The following is a 17,682-nucleotide window of genomic DNA, read 5'->3' as shown; positions in this document are numbered from 1 at the left end:
TTACTTGACCAAAGAAACCTGCCAAACTGTGTAATTACACTTAGTTACACTCAAATCCATTTCCAAGGTGGCTTTCCAAACGGGCTCTTAATGTGGAATCTTGTGCTTCAAAATTTATATTCCAAAAGAATCCAATTCATTCGGTGTTTGCACGTTAACAATTTACTAAATGTAAACGACTGTATGTAGGAATAAACTTCCCTTTGTGTGTTTGGTATGAGAAAAATATCTTTAGAAAAATACTTTTGAGAAAGTATGTTGGTTGTCTGAAAATACTTTCTAAGGAAAACTTTAGCTATAACAATTTCGTCAATTGCCATACTGAAATCAACACTTGAATTCCCATTATCGATTAATTTATAGAGCAATTTTAAATTCACATTATCGATAATTCATAGAGCCATTTTACTCATTAATTGAAGAATAATATTCTTCTGGGGCATCATTCATTTTACTTGGATTTCAAGGTCATAGCTCCAGTAATACAAGTTCCCTTAACACAACTCAATTCCATTGTAAACCCAACCTAAAGATAATAAAAGGGATGCAATGTATTTTTTTCTTTCTATAGCGATAGTGTCCATACCAGCTTGAGCGCATCTCGACTAAATAATTGTCAACTGTTTTGTTTTCCGATATTGTGAATTGGGTCCTCCATTATACACTTTTATTTAAAATGAGTAGTTCAAACCACAGAATAAGTGAAGAAAATAGTGAAGAGACTAAAGTGGAAGAAGAGAGGTGACACCCACATCGGAAAAGAAAGAGTAAGCCAAACTTCTTGTTGATATAAAAGGTTAGTTAAGCAGAATGCAAAACTCACGCAGCCACGCAGTGAGCACAAAGAGAACTATTCTTTCGCCTTTTACTAAAGAATATCGTGTGCGCGTTGTACTTAGTGGCATACGCCAATTTTTGGACAATTACAGTTTGAATCATTGATGTTGAATAGGGATATAAGTGGTATTAATAGGGAGACTTTGTTGGTTTTTCCAAGTAAATCTTTCTAAATGATAATTTATTACTGCAGTTGGGAATAACTTCACTTATTTATCTTCGTTAAGAGGCTTTGACTTTTGAAGTTGACTTTTGCAGTAATCGTATGTATAAACCAGTCAAAATTGTATGGCGTAGCCAGTTTTATGGGTGGCTATCGAAAAATAGCCAGCGATCTAAATGTAATCGATTTCACTTTTCTTCGAATCTTGTCTGAGTTAGGTCCAATTTTCTTCAAAATTATAGGTGAGTTTTGTTTTTTACGATAATGTGTTTGAATTTTCGTTGTTATTAATGGTTCTTTTGGTTTAATTTTGATTTCCGTACCGTTAGGGTTTAAATATTTGTTGTATTTTAACTTTTACGATTTTTTCTCTGTTCATTAGTTTGTCTTATTTCTGGTAATTTTGTAACTCTGTTATTAGTTTTATGCTGTAATGTTGTAATCGTTGTTTAATTTATTTTTATAAGTTTTTCAAAATTTTTCTAGTCTTTGTATATTAGAGTTAATTTTCAAGTATTTTCTTGCTTCGTCTGCATTTTACATTTCTCCAGTTCTTGTCAAATTTTGATTACAGTATAACATACTGGAAGAATATTATAATATAGTTGAGTTTTAATTCATTGTAGTATATTTTACGGGACGTCTGTTGTGTGTGAATAATTGACGTCTAGTGTGTGGGTTTTGCTAATGTTTTTTGTTTATTAAATTTAGTAAAATTTTGTCTAGTATATTATACTGGAAGTTTGTCATCTGAATGTTTATCTTTCAGTATGTTATACTGGATGAATATTATAATATAGTTGAGTTTTGTTTCATCCCAGTATATTTTACGGGACGTCTGCTGTGTGTGAATTGTAGATGTCTACTGTGTGGGTTTTGATTATGTTTTCTGTTTATTAAATTTAGTAAAATTTTGTCCAGTATATTATATTGAAAAGTCTGTCATGTGAATGTTTATCTTCCAGTATGTTATACTGGATGAATATTATAATATAGTTGAGTTTTGTTTAATCCCAATATTTTTTACGGGACGTCTGCTGTGTATGAATAGTAGAAGTCTAATGTGTGGGTTTTGATTATGTTTTTTGTTTATTAAATTTAGTAAAATTTTATCCAGTATATTATATTGGAAGTTTGTCATGTGAATATTTATCTTCCAATATGTTATACTAGATGAATATTATAATATAGTTGAGTTTTGTTTAATCCCAGTATTTTTTACGGGACGTCTGTTGTGTATGAATATTAGACGTCTAATGTGTGGGTTTTAATTATGTTTTTTGTTTATTAAATTTAGTAAAATTTTATCCAGTATATTATATTGGAAGTCTGTCATGTGAATGTTTATCTTCCAGTATGTTATACTGGATGAATATTATAATATAGTTGAGTTTTGTTTAATACCAGTATTTTTTACTGGGTGTCTGCTGTGTGTAAGCTTTTTCTCCAGTATATTATACTGTATGAGTTCTGTTTATACTAAAATTTGTTTTATTTGTCATTACTTTTTTTGAATGATTATTTGTCTTTTTTTTTTAATTATGCTCTTTAGTCTGGTATTTAATACTTGAGTTTTGTTTGATTTTAGTATATTATAATGGAAGTCTGTCATGTGAATATTTGTCTTCCAGTATGTTATACTGGATAAATATTATAATATAGTTTAGTTTCTTTTTTATTCCAGTATATTTTACAGGAAGTCTACCGTGTGTAAGCTTTTTCTCCAGTATATTATACAGGATGACTTCTGTTTAGACTAAAATTTTATTTTATTTTTCATTACTTTTTTTTTGAGTGATTATTTGTCTTTGTCACGACCCAAACCCGAACCCGGTAGTGATGGCGCCTCTCTTGAAGACAAGGCCATCCAATTAAACCCAATTCACTTTTTAAACAGTTAAATAACATAAAATCAGTCTGAAACATGATATAGCAATACTAAGTAATGAATAATGCCAATAAAGTGCGAAAGTACAATCCAACATAGCCTTAACCGGGGTGTCACAAGTCACAAACATCTACTGGGGTATAAATACAACTGAAAGTCTAAGTGTACAAATACAGACTAATGAATGAAGAGAGAGAGAAGCAGTGCTACGAACGCCGGTAACTACCTTGCTAAACTCCGATGACTCTGCCTCCGATCAGCCAAAACCCGCTACCGGGTGTATAAATACCTGAATCTGCACATAAGGTGCAGAGAGTAAAGTGAATACTCCAACTCAGTGAGTAATAATCATAACTAAAGTCCGAATGGTAAGAAATCACGTAAAGCATATCAAGATGATGTATAGAAGCAGTTCAAAACCAGTAAGAAAGCAGTGAAGCTGTAAAAATCTCGTAAAACATCTTAGCTTTGTTTAAACTTCTTTGAAAACGACTTTTTCAACAATTACGCAAATGAATGCAAAACAGGTAGTGCAGATAAGCACAGAAATCCGCCTCTCGGGCACAAACAGGTAAATGACAGGTAAATATGAAAGATAAACACATAGAGGTTCGCCCCTCAGGCACAATGTCAACAACTCCGCCCCTCGGGCATTATCTCAGAACAATACCAGCCCCTCGGGCAATCACATAGAACGGTACCAGCCTCTCGGCTATCACATAGAACAATATCAGCCCCTCGGGCTATATCTCACATCACAATGGGTACCCGCGCTCACTGGGGGTGTACAAACTCCAGGAATGGCCCCTTACGGCCCAAGCGCAATAACAATCTACCTCGTGGCATCAAATCTAGGCCCTCGGCCTCATATCAATCAAGCCACATCGTGGCGTATATATGTATCTCAGGCCCTCGGCCTTATAGCAGTATCAGTGTATCCTCACAACTAGGCCCTCGGCCTTACTCAGTTCGAAATCATCACAAGCCCCTCGGGCATTAGAAAAATAGTATTTCTCAGCCCAAAACATCATTTAAAATATCATTTAAATCTCAAAATTTGAGTAAAGCTGAGTAGTAAAAAAGTGGAAAATAACATGACTGAGTTCAAGTAACAAACCAAAATAGTGAGGAAATATCAAATAAAAACCCCGAAGGGTTCAAATAGTTGGCACGAAGTCCAAATATGGCATTCAACCCAATAAATGATGATAGCAAATAGTTTAAATCAAATACACGGTAAAACCATCAATCGGGACGGACCAAGTTACAATCCCCAGTAGTGCACGATCCCACGCTCGTCATCAAGCATGTGCCTCACCTCGATATAACACTACAATGTGCGATCCGGGGTTTTAAACCCTCAGGACATCATTTACAATCATTACTCACCTCGAACCGACTAAATCTCTAGCTCACGACGCCTTTTCCCCTCAAATCGGCCTCCACGAGCGTCGAATCTATCCAAATCTGAACGTGGACGTCAAAATATGCTAAGGGAATAAAGCCCAAGCAAAAACAATCAAAATATGACACAATTACCAAAATTACCTAAACCCGAGCCCCGGGCCCATGTCTCAGAATTGGGTAAAATTTATATTTTCAGAATCCTCATACCCTCACGAGTCTAACCATACCAAAATTATCCAATTCTAGTACCATTTGGTCCTTCAAATCATCATTTTATATTTTTGGAAGATTCCACAAATTTTTTTCCCAAATTCCATCCCAAATCATGAATTAAATGATGAATTCAACGATAGATTCATGTACTCTAGCCAAATCTGAGTTAGAATCACTTACCCCGATGAATTTCTTGAAAAACCTTCGAAAAATCGCCAAAATCTTAGCTCACTAGGTCAAAATATTAAATAAAACCCAAAATCTCGTATTTATAGAATACCCCACAGATTTCCACCTCTGCGGACCGCACAAAAACGATCGTGGTCCGCACAAAACCAGTGCGGTCCGCACAAAAACGGCTGCGGCCGCACAGGTTTTCGTCTGCAGTGACAGGCTTTAGTGGTTTGGCCATAACTTTCGCTACAGATGTCCAAATTGTAATATCTTTACCTTTATGGAAACTAGACACGAAGGGATACAAAATTTGTTTTTAATTTATCTCAAAATTCCTTGTAGATCAAAACCTATGAGCTTTCGAAGTAGGACCAGTGAAATGTTCCCCACCGCGGCATCACTGCATTTTGTGCGGTCCGCACAACACCTACCGCGGCCGAACTTTATTTTGTGCGGTCCGTACAGCACCTACCGCGGACGCACTTCTTTTTGTGCGGACCGCGCTGGTGCGTTCTGAGGCCTGCAACCCTTCTAGACCTGCTACAACTATGATTTTCGGCCAAAAACATCCCGGAACCTACCCGGAACCCCGGAACCCCCGGAACTTCAAACCAATTGTACCAACACATCTCATGACATCGTTCAAACTTGTTAAAAACTTTGGAACGCTCACAACAACATCAAATCACCAATTTAACATAGGATTCAAGCCTAAGAACTCTAAAAACTCTTAAATTATGATTTCGATCAAAAAGTCTATCAAATCTCGTCCGAATGACCTAAAATTTTGCACACTCATCCCAAATGACACATCTAAGATACTGCAACTCTCGGAATTCCATTCCTTCCCCTATATCAAAATCTCGTCTATCAATCGAAAAACACCGAAATCTCAATTTCGCCAATTCAAGCCTAAACCTTCTACGGACCTCCAAAATGCATTCCGATCACGCTCCTAAGTCCCAAATCACCTAACGGAGCTAACCCAACCATAAAAATTCCGATCCGAGATCATATACAAACAAGTCAAATCTTGGTCAAACCTTTCGAATTTCAAGCTTCAACTGAGAACTGTTTTCTTCCAAATTCATTTCGATTACCCTGAAAACCAAAACCAACGATTTACATAAGTCATAATACATCACACGGGGCAAGTCATGCCCGAAAACTAGCAATCAAAGTACAAAAGCTCAAAATAACCGGTCGAGTCATTACATCTTCCCCCACTTAAACATACGTTCGTCCTCGAACGTGACCCGAGTTGTTCCAAAAGCCAACCAATCGCTGAATAATCTTACCATGCACATAACCGGGGGTGATCCTGCGTCACCCTATCTCATATGTCCAATAACACATTGTAACCGAAATTTCACAACCCAATCTAGCCCATAAACTATAGAACCACATTTCCACTTCTAAAATCCTCAATACGATCCGAATCTCACATTTATACTATGAATAAGCCCGAACCATCTACAACCAACCATACCTGCAACCTCAGATGCCATTTCATGATAAGCCACATAACTTAAACGCTTGTATCGATAACTTCTATTCACAGCAGCTGCCCATAACAACCGAATACCGGTAGAAAACCTCTTATCACCTAAAATATCATTCCAACACTTTCATATACTGCCAATGATAAATGAAACACATAGTAAGCCACAACCATTTCTCAGATCAACCATTACTGAAGCCACTTCTCCTTTGATAAAGACCATAGCAAATTTTTGAGCCGAACCTCGATATTATCCTTCCAACATGCTGAAATCAAACCCGTTCGTATCCATTAATGATCCCAACGATCTCATCTAATCCAACATACTACTCTAGTGACATGACACATCAATATAGGCCTAAGACACAACTTGCGCAATACGCGCACCAATAAGCAACAGTCTGAACATACTCAAATCATAAAAATGACTCAAATGAAAGAGCTGTACCTCAAGCTCACCAGTACCACCACAATACAAGGCTGAAAACCCGTCTCACATCATTGGTACAAAACACACGAATCCAACCCTCAAGGTCATACCTCCACATAACTTCGCTGCAACGCGCGATCCTATCCAAACACTGCTCCACATGAAACACCTCAAGTCACTCTGGTCGAAATTGACGACCATGCGCAATTGATGTCTAGAACCAAAGTAAATCATCATAACCACGGTAAAGCAAATACATAACACCTCACAACCCGAAAGGACATAACCGATACGCCATCCACCGCGTAGTACCCAGTTACTTTCCCCGCTCGACTTCCACTATGAAACCCTAATAGAACTGCACTGTATGTGCCCATAACCAACAAATCATAATGCCTCGCAACACAGAAAGGTAACTCATAGATCTCCCCAGATTACTAATAAGCTCAATAACAATCGAATCAACACATCCCTCAACAATAAATTTCGGAGCCAACCAAGCCGAATCAAGTTAGAACATGCATCCATATTGTCCTGCCAACGAACTCCTTATCAAGGAAATCCTGAAGCTGCTCCTTGCACTCCTTTAACTCTGCCGGTGCCATACGATATGGTGGCCGACATCGAATCAATACCGAAATCAACCACCCTACCAGACGACATACCCGGCCATAAGAAACACATCCGAAAAGTCCATCACCACCGGAACTGAATTGATGGTAGAAGCCTCTACACTGACATTCATTATGAAAACCCAAATTAGAAGGACTATCCTTCCTAGTCGTCCGTTGGGTCTTCGAATATAAAACCACTCTACTAGGACATAATCCGTCGAACCTCGCCACTCAATCCGTGGCATTCCCGGCAAAGCCACCAGCACCGCCTTAGCACAATAGTCCAGAATGACACAACACGGAGACAACCAGTCTGAAACCAATATCACATCCAAATCTAACATACCAAGCAACAAAAGATCCGCTCGGGTCTCCAAACCCCGATAATCACTAAGCAGTGCCGATTCATGCGACCCATAACCACAACATAGCCTGAATGTGAGAACTTCCCTTTCTCCAAATCCATATGGCACATGAATCAACATACCTGATCCCAATTCTGCCGTCCGAATGCATACCGCACCTCAAATACCTAATCATTCCATGAAAAATACTCTAAAATTCCCCTGTGTCACCAAGCAAACTCGAATATCAGCAGTCGATCTAACAAGAAAGTGCCACAATTCTACCGAAGTACCATCAACTTAATCACATTGCCTTTTCTGAAACATATACCCTCGTCAAATCACTCCCATTTAGCATTACCATTTACTTAATCATCTGGAGATTATCCCCCTAATCATCTGAAGCTCATTTCTCTAATCATCTGAAACTGCTGCCTAATAATTTTATGACTTTCCGTTCAAAACTGAACTATAACCTTACACGCGCAATTCTCAATCCTTCACAACATACCGCATATACCATACCATCCTAGGATAACATGAGAACTTCATCTCCCTTCCGAGCCACAAACATCTACGTACTCCACTAGTCAAGAACTTTCCATTGATCCTATCTAGAAGGAAATCACTATGCATCCCATGCTCCTCATGCCCATAGAAATTATACATCTCCAACCAAGGTAGAAACCATCAAGAACTCTCCGAGTTCCCCTTGCACAAACCAACCTGCCAAGACTGAATCCTTCTAACTCGACCAAGCTATGCAAGCCATCAAAACCTAAGAGCATCGCCGCGAAATACCTGTAGGAACTCATTACCCCGTACTTACCCAAGGAACTAATCGTATCCTTACCATACCGATCCGGTCTACTACCAAGCTATCCCATCTATCTGAGTTTCCTTCTGATTCATCTTCAACTTGATATTACCTCTTGCTGTAGCACCACAATTCCTCAACCCAGACTCACCACACGAGACCCAAGCACAAAACCACACCGTCAAAGACTCATAAACCGCTGAATACTTTCTTAAATATTCCCAAAAGCACCACATTCAAAATACTTTACTCTGAAGAACTTCCTGCGAATCTAAATCCGTTACCACCTGATACTGATACATAGAATCCCATAATAAATATAGAAAACACCACAAGTCTTGACATCTTCCAATGAAAACTCAGTCACTAACCACATATACAACTTTAACTTACCCTATTGTTACATGTAGAATCTTGAACACATTGGAACCACTCCCACCAGTTATTCACTCTACTCAAACTGCAATTAGTCTGATCAAACGAACTGATCAACCTGTGCCTCATTAGCACTCCGACACTGCGGAATGTGACATCATTCCATTACAACCAAGCAACTTCCCGCTCTATGCACCGAACATCCTTTACCAACAAAACTCAAGACATTTCGTGATTCTCACACACCTATGAAGCATATTATATCCTTTCTTAAGAATTTCTCTTTACTCGAGCCATCCTCGGTCTCAATCTCCGTAGGCTATAACTGATTCGGCCGAACGCCTTGAACTGGGACCAACATAGCACATAAACGTACAATCAACTAATCAATAGCAGACTCCCCCCACTTGGCTCGAAGCCATAGATCAAAACACACTCAATAACTCATAATGCATATACTCTATTGCTGCCATAATACCATAGTGAGGTTAAACTCAAATCCTTTGTAAGCTTGGGAAAACAAAGATCATCAAGTACCTTAAATCTTCTACAAATCTCGCATTCACTCTCGCAATAGTTAAACCCACACTCTTAAGCGACCCAATATAAATTACAACACATATCTTTCACTTGCAAATGAGATCTTCTATCAGACAACATAAAGATCGTACAAACTTCCGAACACTCCGCAGGAGATAACCCACCTGCTTCGCCTCGAACTAACTTTTTCGCATACCTTCTACCATCATAAACTTTACGCAGTCACTTAGTCTTCCTGAGTTTGAACTCATAGCGCAACATGAAATTTACTTCACTCCCAACTAGGAAAGATGAAAATATTCTTCACAGGCCCATAACTCGGGGCTATACCTCGAATCAAGATGGAAATCAAGCACCTAATAGTTCTTCTATCCTCCACCAGACCCTTCTTGTCGCTTCTAATCATATGGATACATTTCGCAGTACTAACATACTCATCACATAGCCATCCGGCTGTCACTTCCACTAATAGGGACAATACACAACATATAAGTTCAAAAATACTTGCTCACACAATCAGCACCTCGGTGCTCAAACTATAGGCAAAGATCCGACCTCAAGTCCTCCAGACTGGCCCAACATCAACTCACAGAGATCATATCTCGCCCCACGATCAGGGAATCTCAAGCCACTAATGCACATCTGATACTGAGTGCTCATGCGCGCATACGAACGCATGGAAGGAATTCAAAAGTTACATCTCAAGCTGAATCAAGGACGCACGATAAAAATTTAAGAATGTGAAGTTTTTTTTCCTAAAGGTTCTGCAGCCTCTCGACGATAAATACAGACGTCTCCGTACCGATCTGCGAGACTCTACTAAACCTGCTCATGACTCATGAGACCTATGTAACCTAGGCTCTGGTACCACTTGTCACGACCCAAACCCGGACCCGGTCGTGATGACGCCTCTCATGAAGACAAGGCCAGTCAATTAAACCCAATTCACTTTTAAACAGTTAAATAACATAAAATCAGTCTAAAACATGATATAGCAATACTAAGTAGCGAATAATACCAATAAGTGCGGAAGTACAACCCAACACAGCCCTAACCGGGGTGTCACAAGTCACGAGCATCTACTAGGGTATAAATACAACTGAAAGTCTGAGTGTACAAATACAGACTAATGAATGAAGAGAGAGAGAAATAGTGCTGCGAACGCCGATAGTTACCTTACTAAACTCCGATGACTCTGCCTCTGATCAGCCAAAACCCACTACTAGGTGTATAAATACCTGAATCTGCACACAAGGTGCATGAAGTAAAGTGAGTACTTCAACTCAGTGAGTAATAATCATAACTAAAGTCTGAATGCTAACAAATCACGTAAAGTATATCAAGATGATGTATAGAAGTAGTTCAAAACCAGTAAGAAAGCAGTGGAGCTATAAAAATCTCTTAAAACATCTTAGTTCAGTTTAAACTTCTTTGAAGATGACTTTTTCAACAGTTACACAAATAATTGCAAAACAGGTAGTGCAGATAAGCACAAAAATCCGCCCCTCGGACACAAATACCATAGCTTAACAGGTAAATGACAGGTAAATATGAAAGATAAACACATAAAGGTTTGCCCCTCGGGCACAATGTCAACAACTCTGCCCCTCGGGCAATATCTCAGAACAATACCAGCTCCTCGGGCAATCATATAGAACGGTACCAGCCTCTCGGCTATCACATAGAACAATATCAGCCCCTCGGGCTATATCTTACATCACAATGGGTACCCGCACTCACTGAGGGTGTACAGACTCCGGGAGGGGCCCCTTACGACCCAAGCGCAATAACAAGCCACCTCGTGGCATCAAATCTAGGCCCTCTGCCTCATATCAATCAAGCCACCTCGTGGCGTATATATGTATCTCAGGCCCTCGGCCTCATAGCAGTATCAGTGAATCCTCACAACTAGGCCCTCGGCCTTACTCAGTTCGAAAATCATCACAAGCCCCTCGGGCATTAGAAAAATAGTATTTCTCAGCCCAAAACATCATTTAAAATATCATTTAAATCTCAAAATCTGAGTAAAAATGGCTGAGTAGTAAAATAGTGGAAAATAACATGACTGAGTTCAAGTAACAAACCAAATCAGTGAGAAAATATCAAATAAAAGCCCTGAAGGGTTCAAATAGTTGGCACGAAGCCCAAATATGACATTTAGTCCAATAAATGATGATAGCAAATAGTTTTAAATCAAATACGCGATATAACCATCAACCGAGACAGACCAAGTCACAATCCCCAATAGTGCACGACCCCATGCTCGTCATCAAGTGTGTACCTTACCTCGATATAGCGCTACGATTTGCGATCCGGGGTTTCAAACCCTCAGGACAATATTTAATATCATTACTCACATCGAACCGGCTAAATATCTAGCTCGCGACACCTTTTCCCCTCAAATCGGCCTCCACGCGCGTCGAATCTATCCAAAATCAGAACGTGGACGTCAAAATATGCTAAGGGAATAAAGCCCAAGCAAAAACAATCAAAATATGACACAATTCCTGGAATTACCAAAACCCGAGCCCCGGGTCCATGTCTCAGAATTGGGTAAAATTTATATTTTCAGAATCCTCATACCCTCACGAGTCTAACCATACCAAAATTATACAATTCCGGTACCATTTGGTCTTTCAAATCATTATTTTATATTTTTGGAAGATTCCACAAATTTTCTTCCCAAAATCCATCCCAAATCACGAATTAAATGATGAATTCAATGATAGATTCATGTACTCTAGCAAAATATGAGTTACAATCACTTACCCCAATGAATTTCTTGAAAAACCTTCAAAAAATCGCCAAAATTCGAGCTCACTAGGTCAAAATATTAAATAAAACCCAAAACCTCGTATTTATAGAATACTCCACAGATTTCCACCTCTGCGGACCTGTGATGACTCAAAAGGTCATCATTTGTTTTAAAATAAAATTCCATATTCTGAGTCCTTAAAAACCTCATTTAGAGTCACCTCGATTTGCGTGCGCAGTCCGGGCACGTAGCTGCAAAACTTAAATATGATAATTTGTGAAAAACGATAAGTTTTGATTATAAAATGAACTAATTTGACTTCGGTCAACGTTTTGGGTAAACGGACCCGGACCCGTGATTTGACGGTCCCGGAGGGTCTATAGGAAAATATGGGACTTGGGAGTATGCCTGGAATCAAATTCCGAGGTCCCAAGCTCGAGGAATGAATTTTTAAAGGAAATTATTTTCTGGAATTGTTTAAAGAAATTTGAAATAAAATTTGATTAGAACATGATGGTATCGAGCCCATATTTTGGTTCTGGTGCCTGGTACAGGTCTTATATATGATTTAAGACATTTCTGTGGAATTTAGTGAAAAACGGATGTCATGTGACGTGATTCGGACTTAAATCGCAAAAAAATTTATGTTTAGAGAAGTTTTGAGAAAATTTCATTGATCTCGGATTTAATTTGATGTTCATGATGTTATTTTGATGATTTGATTACACGAGTAGGTCCATATGATGTTTTTGAGTTAGTATGCACACTTGGTTTGGAGTTCCGAGGGCTCGGGTGAGTTTCGGGATGTTTTAGACGTAAAACTAGAAGTTGCAGATCTCTGAACATGCCAGTGCGGTCTGCACAAAATCGTGTCCGATCGCGGAAGGGGGCCAGTATGGTCCGCGGTCGGCTTCGTGCGGTGCGCGGTGGAGGCTTGTACGGTGCGCGATCGGCTCGTGCGATGCGCGGTGGGGGCCTGTGCGACCGTGGTCCATTTCGTGCGGTCCGTATAGGGCACTGGACCACAGTACCTCAGGAAGGCCTGTGCGGCCGCAGTCCATTTTTTGCGGTCCGCACACGGGGTTTGAGAGGGGTATAAATAGACGAGATTTTCAGTTATTTTGCATTTTTCAAAAACCCCAAAAAATATAAGAGGCGATTTTTCAAACAACCTTTCTTCTCCAAATCAATTGTAAGTCATTTTTAACTAGTTTTCTTCAATCATTAACATCTTTTAACATGATTTCAACTTCAAATCAATTATTTTCATGGGGGAATTGGGTGTTTTGGGTAGAACCTAGGTTTTTCAAAAAATTAGGGATTTGGACCTCGATTTGAGGTCCGATTTCAAAACAAATTACATATTTGAGCTCGTGGGGGAATGGGTAATCGGGTTTTGTTCGAACCTTGGGTTTTGACCACGTGGACCCAGGGGCGATTTAGACTTTTTAGGTAAAACTTTGGAAAACTCATTTTCATGCATTCAAGTTGATTCATTTAGCGTTTATTGATGTATTTAAGTAACTGGTGGCTAGATACGAGCGAATTAGTGGAGGAATTAAGGGGTAAAGCTATAATTGAAACTTGAGTTGTGTTCGAGGCATCGAGGTAAGTGTTTGGTCTAAACTTAGCTTGAGGGATTAGTAGTTGAGTCTTATTTGCTGCGTGATAATTGTTGAGTACGACGTGTAGGCATGGTGATGAGTATCTATACGTTGGTGTCTAGCATGACCGCGAGTCTTTAAATTTTGAAGATATTGATTTTGTTGTATCTTTCATGCCTTCGTGATGATTTCTAATTATTGTGGAAAGTTTGTGGAAGGAATTGTAACCTTTGAACATCGAGGAGCATTGGCTCAAGTTATATTATGAATTGTGAAAGTATATGAGATGATTGAACCCTTTGGAGCATTGGCTCAAGTTATATTATGAATTGTGAAAGTATATGAGATGATTGAACCCTTTGGAGCATTGGCTCAAGTGGTAAAGTGATTTATGAAATAAAAGTGAAAGAAAGAGAAAGAGTAATTAAATTGTCCCCTTGTCGGGATATTGTTGCTTGTTGATTATCTCCCTTGCCGGGATGTTGAGATTATTGATTTTGTTCCCTTGCCGGTATTTAATTGTTTAGCTGTTGTTCCCTTGCCCGGATCTCTATTACTATTTTGTTTATTCCCTTGTCCCTTTGCTTGTGATTGTTTTTTGGGTGAGGAAGAGTGTTAAAGCACGAAGGGTGATTCCATGCATTGTTTGCTATTGTGGGGAAAGAGTGTAAAGCACGAAGGGTGACATCGTGCCATACGATGTTCCATTTGGTACCGATTTTCATTGATTATATGGTGAGGAAAGAGAGTAAAAGCACGAAGGGTGGTGACGTGAACATCTTTATTATATGATTGATTTGGTGAGGACGAAAGTAAAAGCACGAAGGGTGATGTCGTGCATATTTTTATTATATGATGCATTGGTGAGGACGAAAGTAAAAACACGAAGGGTGATGCCGTGCATTTATTGATTTCCGATTCTTTGTTGATATCCGGGTTATGTTGTTACTTTTGTTTACTTGATGTCTTTATATTCGGAATTGTTATCTCCTCTATAGTATGCTCCCCCTCCCATACTTGACTGGTTATTTTTGTATTTCTTTTCCGCTGTATATATATTTGAACTGCACAGGTTTATTTGGTAGTCTGGTCCTAGCCTCGTCACTACTTCGCCGAGGTTAGGCTAAGCACTTACCAGCACATGGGGTCGGTTGTGCTAATACTACACTCTGCACTGTGTGCAGATCCAGGAGCCACTTTCGGACAGTAGTTGGAGTGCTTCCTTCAGTCCACCCGGACCCAAGTTATACTGAAGGCGTCCGCAGGCCCTAGCATCTCCCTCTATCTCTACTTCCTGTTTCATTTTCTTTTATTCAGAAACAACGTACTGTTATTTCTTCAGACCTTGTATGTAGAAATCATAGATAGTCTATGACACTATGATAGCAAGTTTTGGGTATTTGAGGTTTTAAAAGTTGTAATAGACGTAGACTTAATATAATTAATTGTTGACTTCTGCTAAATTATTTAAAGTTCCGCTATTATCATGTTATCGCCTTGTGTTTTGTTAAAATGAAGCAATATGGAAGCGTAGCAAGTAGTTAAGAGTTCATAGGTCTCACAGTTCAAGCAAGTATCAGAGCTCTAGGTTACATAGGTCTCACAGTTCATAGACAAGCTTAGTAGAGTCTGAGGGATCGGTACGGAGACGTCTGTATTTATCCCAGAGGCTACAGAGTTAGGAAAAACTTCACATTTGTTCTTTCTCGTTGTACGGTTTTGTTTCTCAATGCTAATTGAACCTCTACTCTGTTCTTTCAAAGATGGAGAGAACACACACTTCCTCATCCTCCGCTCAGCAGCTCGAGTCCCCAGTAGCAGCTCTCACGAGGGGCAGAGCGCGAGGCCGGGGCCGTGCTAGAGGCCGAGGTAGGGGAAGATCTCAGCCCCGAGCACTAGCCCTAGTGACGGAGCCTCAGGTTGATTTTGATGAGGAGGTTCCGGCTCCAGCAGTTCCGGTGGGCCCATCTCAGGTCCTAGAGGGGTTTATTGCTACCCAGTTTTTCAGGATGCTCTGGTCCGATTAGTGGGCCTCATAGAGAGTGTCACCCGGGCAGGCTTGCTTCCTGTAGCACCAGCCGTCTCTCAGGTTGGACGAGGGGCCCAGACTCCTGCTACTCACACTCTGGAGCAGGTAGCTCCTCAGATTCAGACTCCAGCGGTTTAGCTAGTTGGAGTAGTACAACCAGGTGTGGTAGCTTAGACCGGTAATGGAGCGGCTATGTCCCCCGATGCTTTGTGGAGACTGGATAGGTTCACCAAGCTCTTCACTTCTACTTTTAGTGGTGCATCTACTGAGGATCCCCATGATTATCTAGACAGCTGCACGAGGTTCTCAGGAACATGGGCATTGTTGAGACTAATGGGGTCGATTTTGCTACATTTTGCTTGTCTGGATCTGCCAAGACCTGGTGGAGAGATTATTGCTTAGCAAGACCAGCTGGATCGCCAGCTTTGACTTGGGAGCAGTTTACAGTGTTATTCCTGGAGAAGTTTATCCCCGTTACTCAGAGAGAGGCCTATCGGAGGCAGTTTGAGAACCTCTAGCAGGGTGTCATGATTGTTACCTAGTATGAGACCAGGTTCACCGACTTAGCTCGCCATGCTCTCATCATACTCCCCACCGAGAGAGAGAGGGTGAAGAGGTTCATTGACGGTCTTGTTCAGCCAATTTGTCTTCAGATGGCTAGAGAGGCTGGGAGTGAGATTACTTTTTAGGAGGCGGCCAATGTGGCTCGTAGAGTTGAGATGGTTCTATCATAGGAAGGCGGTCATGGGTCAGACAAGAGGCCCCGCCATTCAGGCCGATTCAGTGGTACCTCATCCGGAGGTCGAGATTTGTATGGTAGAGGCCATCCTCCTAGGCCCTTTCTGTCAGCACTCCAGGTTTCTCACGATACTCCAGGTGGTCGTGGTCCCCAGATGCATTATCCCGATTAGCAGTCCTACAGTGCACCACCTGCTCCTATTAGTGCACCACCGCTTCAGAGTTTTTGGGGTGGTCATTCAGGTCGTCAAGGCTAGCAGTCTCCACAGCTGAGGGCTTGTTACACGTGTGGTGATCCGAGTCATATTGCCAGGTTTTGCCCTCGAGCACCGAGTAACTATCAGCATCAGGGTCCTCGTGCTATGGTACAGGCACCAGGGGTTCCACAGCCCACCCAGCCAGCTAGAGGTAGGGGTAGAGGTGCTAGAGGTGGAGGTAGAGGTACTAGAGGTGGAGCTCAGGCCACCAGAGGTGGAGGCCAGCCAGCTGCAGGCCGTCCCAGAGATGTAGTTCAGGGTGGTAGGGCCCAACCCCGATGTTATGCCCTTCCAGCCAGGCCCGATGCTGAGGCTTCAGATGCAGTCATTACAAGTACTATTCTGGTTTGTGATATAGATGCTTCGGTGTTATTTGATCCAGGGTCTACCTACTCGTATGTGTCATCTTATTTTGTACTGTATCTGGTCATGCCTAGTGATTCATTGAGTATTCCTATTTATGTGTCTACACCGGTGGGTGATTCTATTGTGGTAGATCGAGTCTATCGTTCTTGTATTGTGGTGATTGGGGGTCTTGAGACTCGTATGGATTTGTTAATTCTGGACATGGTCGATTTCGATGTTATATTGGGTATGGACTAGTTATCACCTTACCACGTTATCTTGGATTGTCATGCCAAGACGGTGACCTTAGCCTTACCGGATTTGCCCCGTTTAGAGTGGAGAGGAACTCCTGGTCATTCTACCCGTTGTGTTATCTCGTATATGAAGGCTCGACATATGGTCGAGAAGGGGTGTTTGGCCTATTTGTCATATGTTCGTGATTTTAGTGCGGAGGTCCCTTCTATTGATTCTGTGCCCGTTGTTCGAGAGTTTCTTGATGTTTTCCCTTCAGACCTGTCGGGTATGCCACCCGACAGAGATATTGACTTTTGCATTGATTTGGCTCCGGGCACTCAGCCCATTTTTATCCTGCCGTATCGTATGGCCCCGCCGGAGTTGAAAGAGTTAAAGGAACAGTTGCAAGACTTGCTT

The 17,682-nt window shown here is 40.7% G+C and overlaps 1 non-coding gene across 1 annotated transcript; it reads left to right on the top strand.

The window, feature by feature from the left end:
* Positions 1 to 825: 825 nt before the first annotated feature.
* Positions 826 to 941, top strand: LOC142164964 (U5 spliceosomal RNA). The gene has a single exon (XR_012696046.1). It is a non-coding gene; the product is annotated as a U5 spliceosomal RNA (small nuclear RNA).
* Positions 942 to 17,682: the final 16,741 nt, after the last annotated feature.

Source organism: Nicotiana tabacum, chromosome 1 (assembly GCF_000715075.1).
Source record: "Nicotiana tabacum cultivar K326 chromosome 1, ASM71507v2, whole genome shotgun sequence".
In the NCBI taxonomy this organism is placed as follows: Eukaryota; Viridiplantae; Streptophyta; class Magnoliopsida; order Solanales; family Solanaceae; genus Nicotiana; species Nicotiana tabacum.
This window is presented reverse-complemented; position numbering and strand designations above follow the sequence as displayed.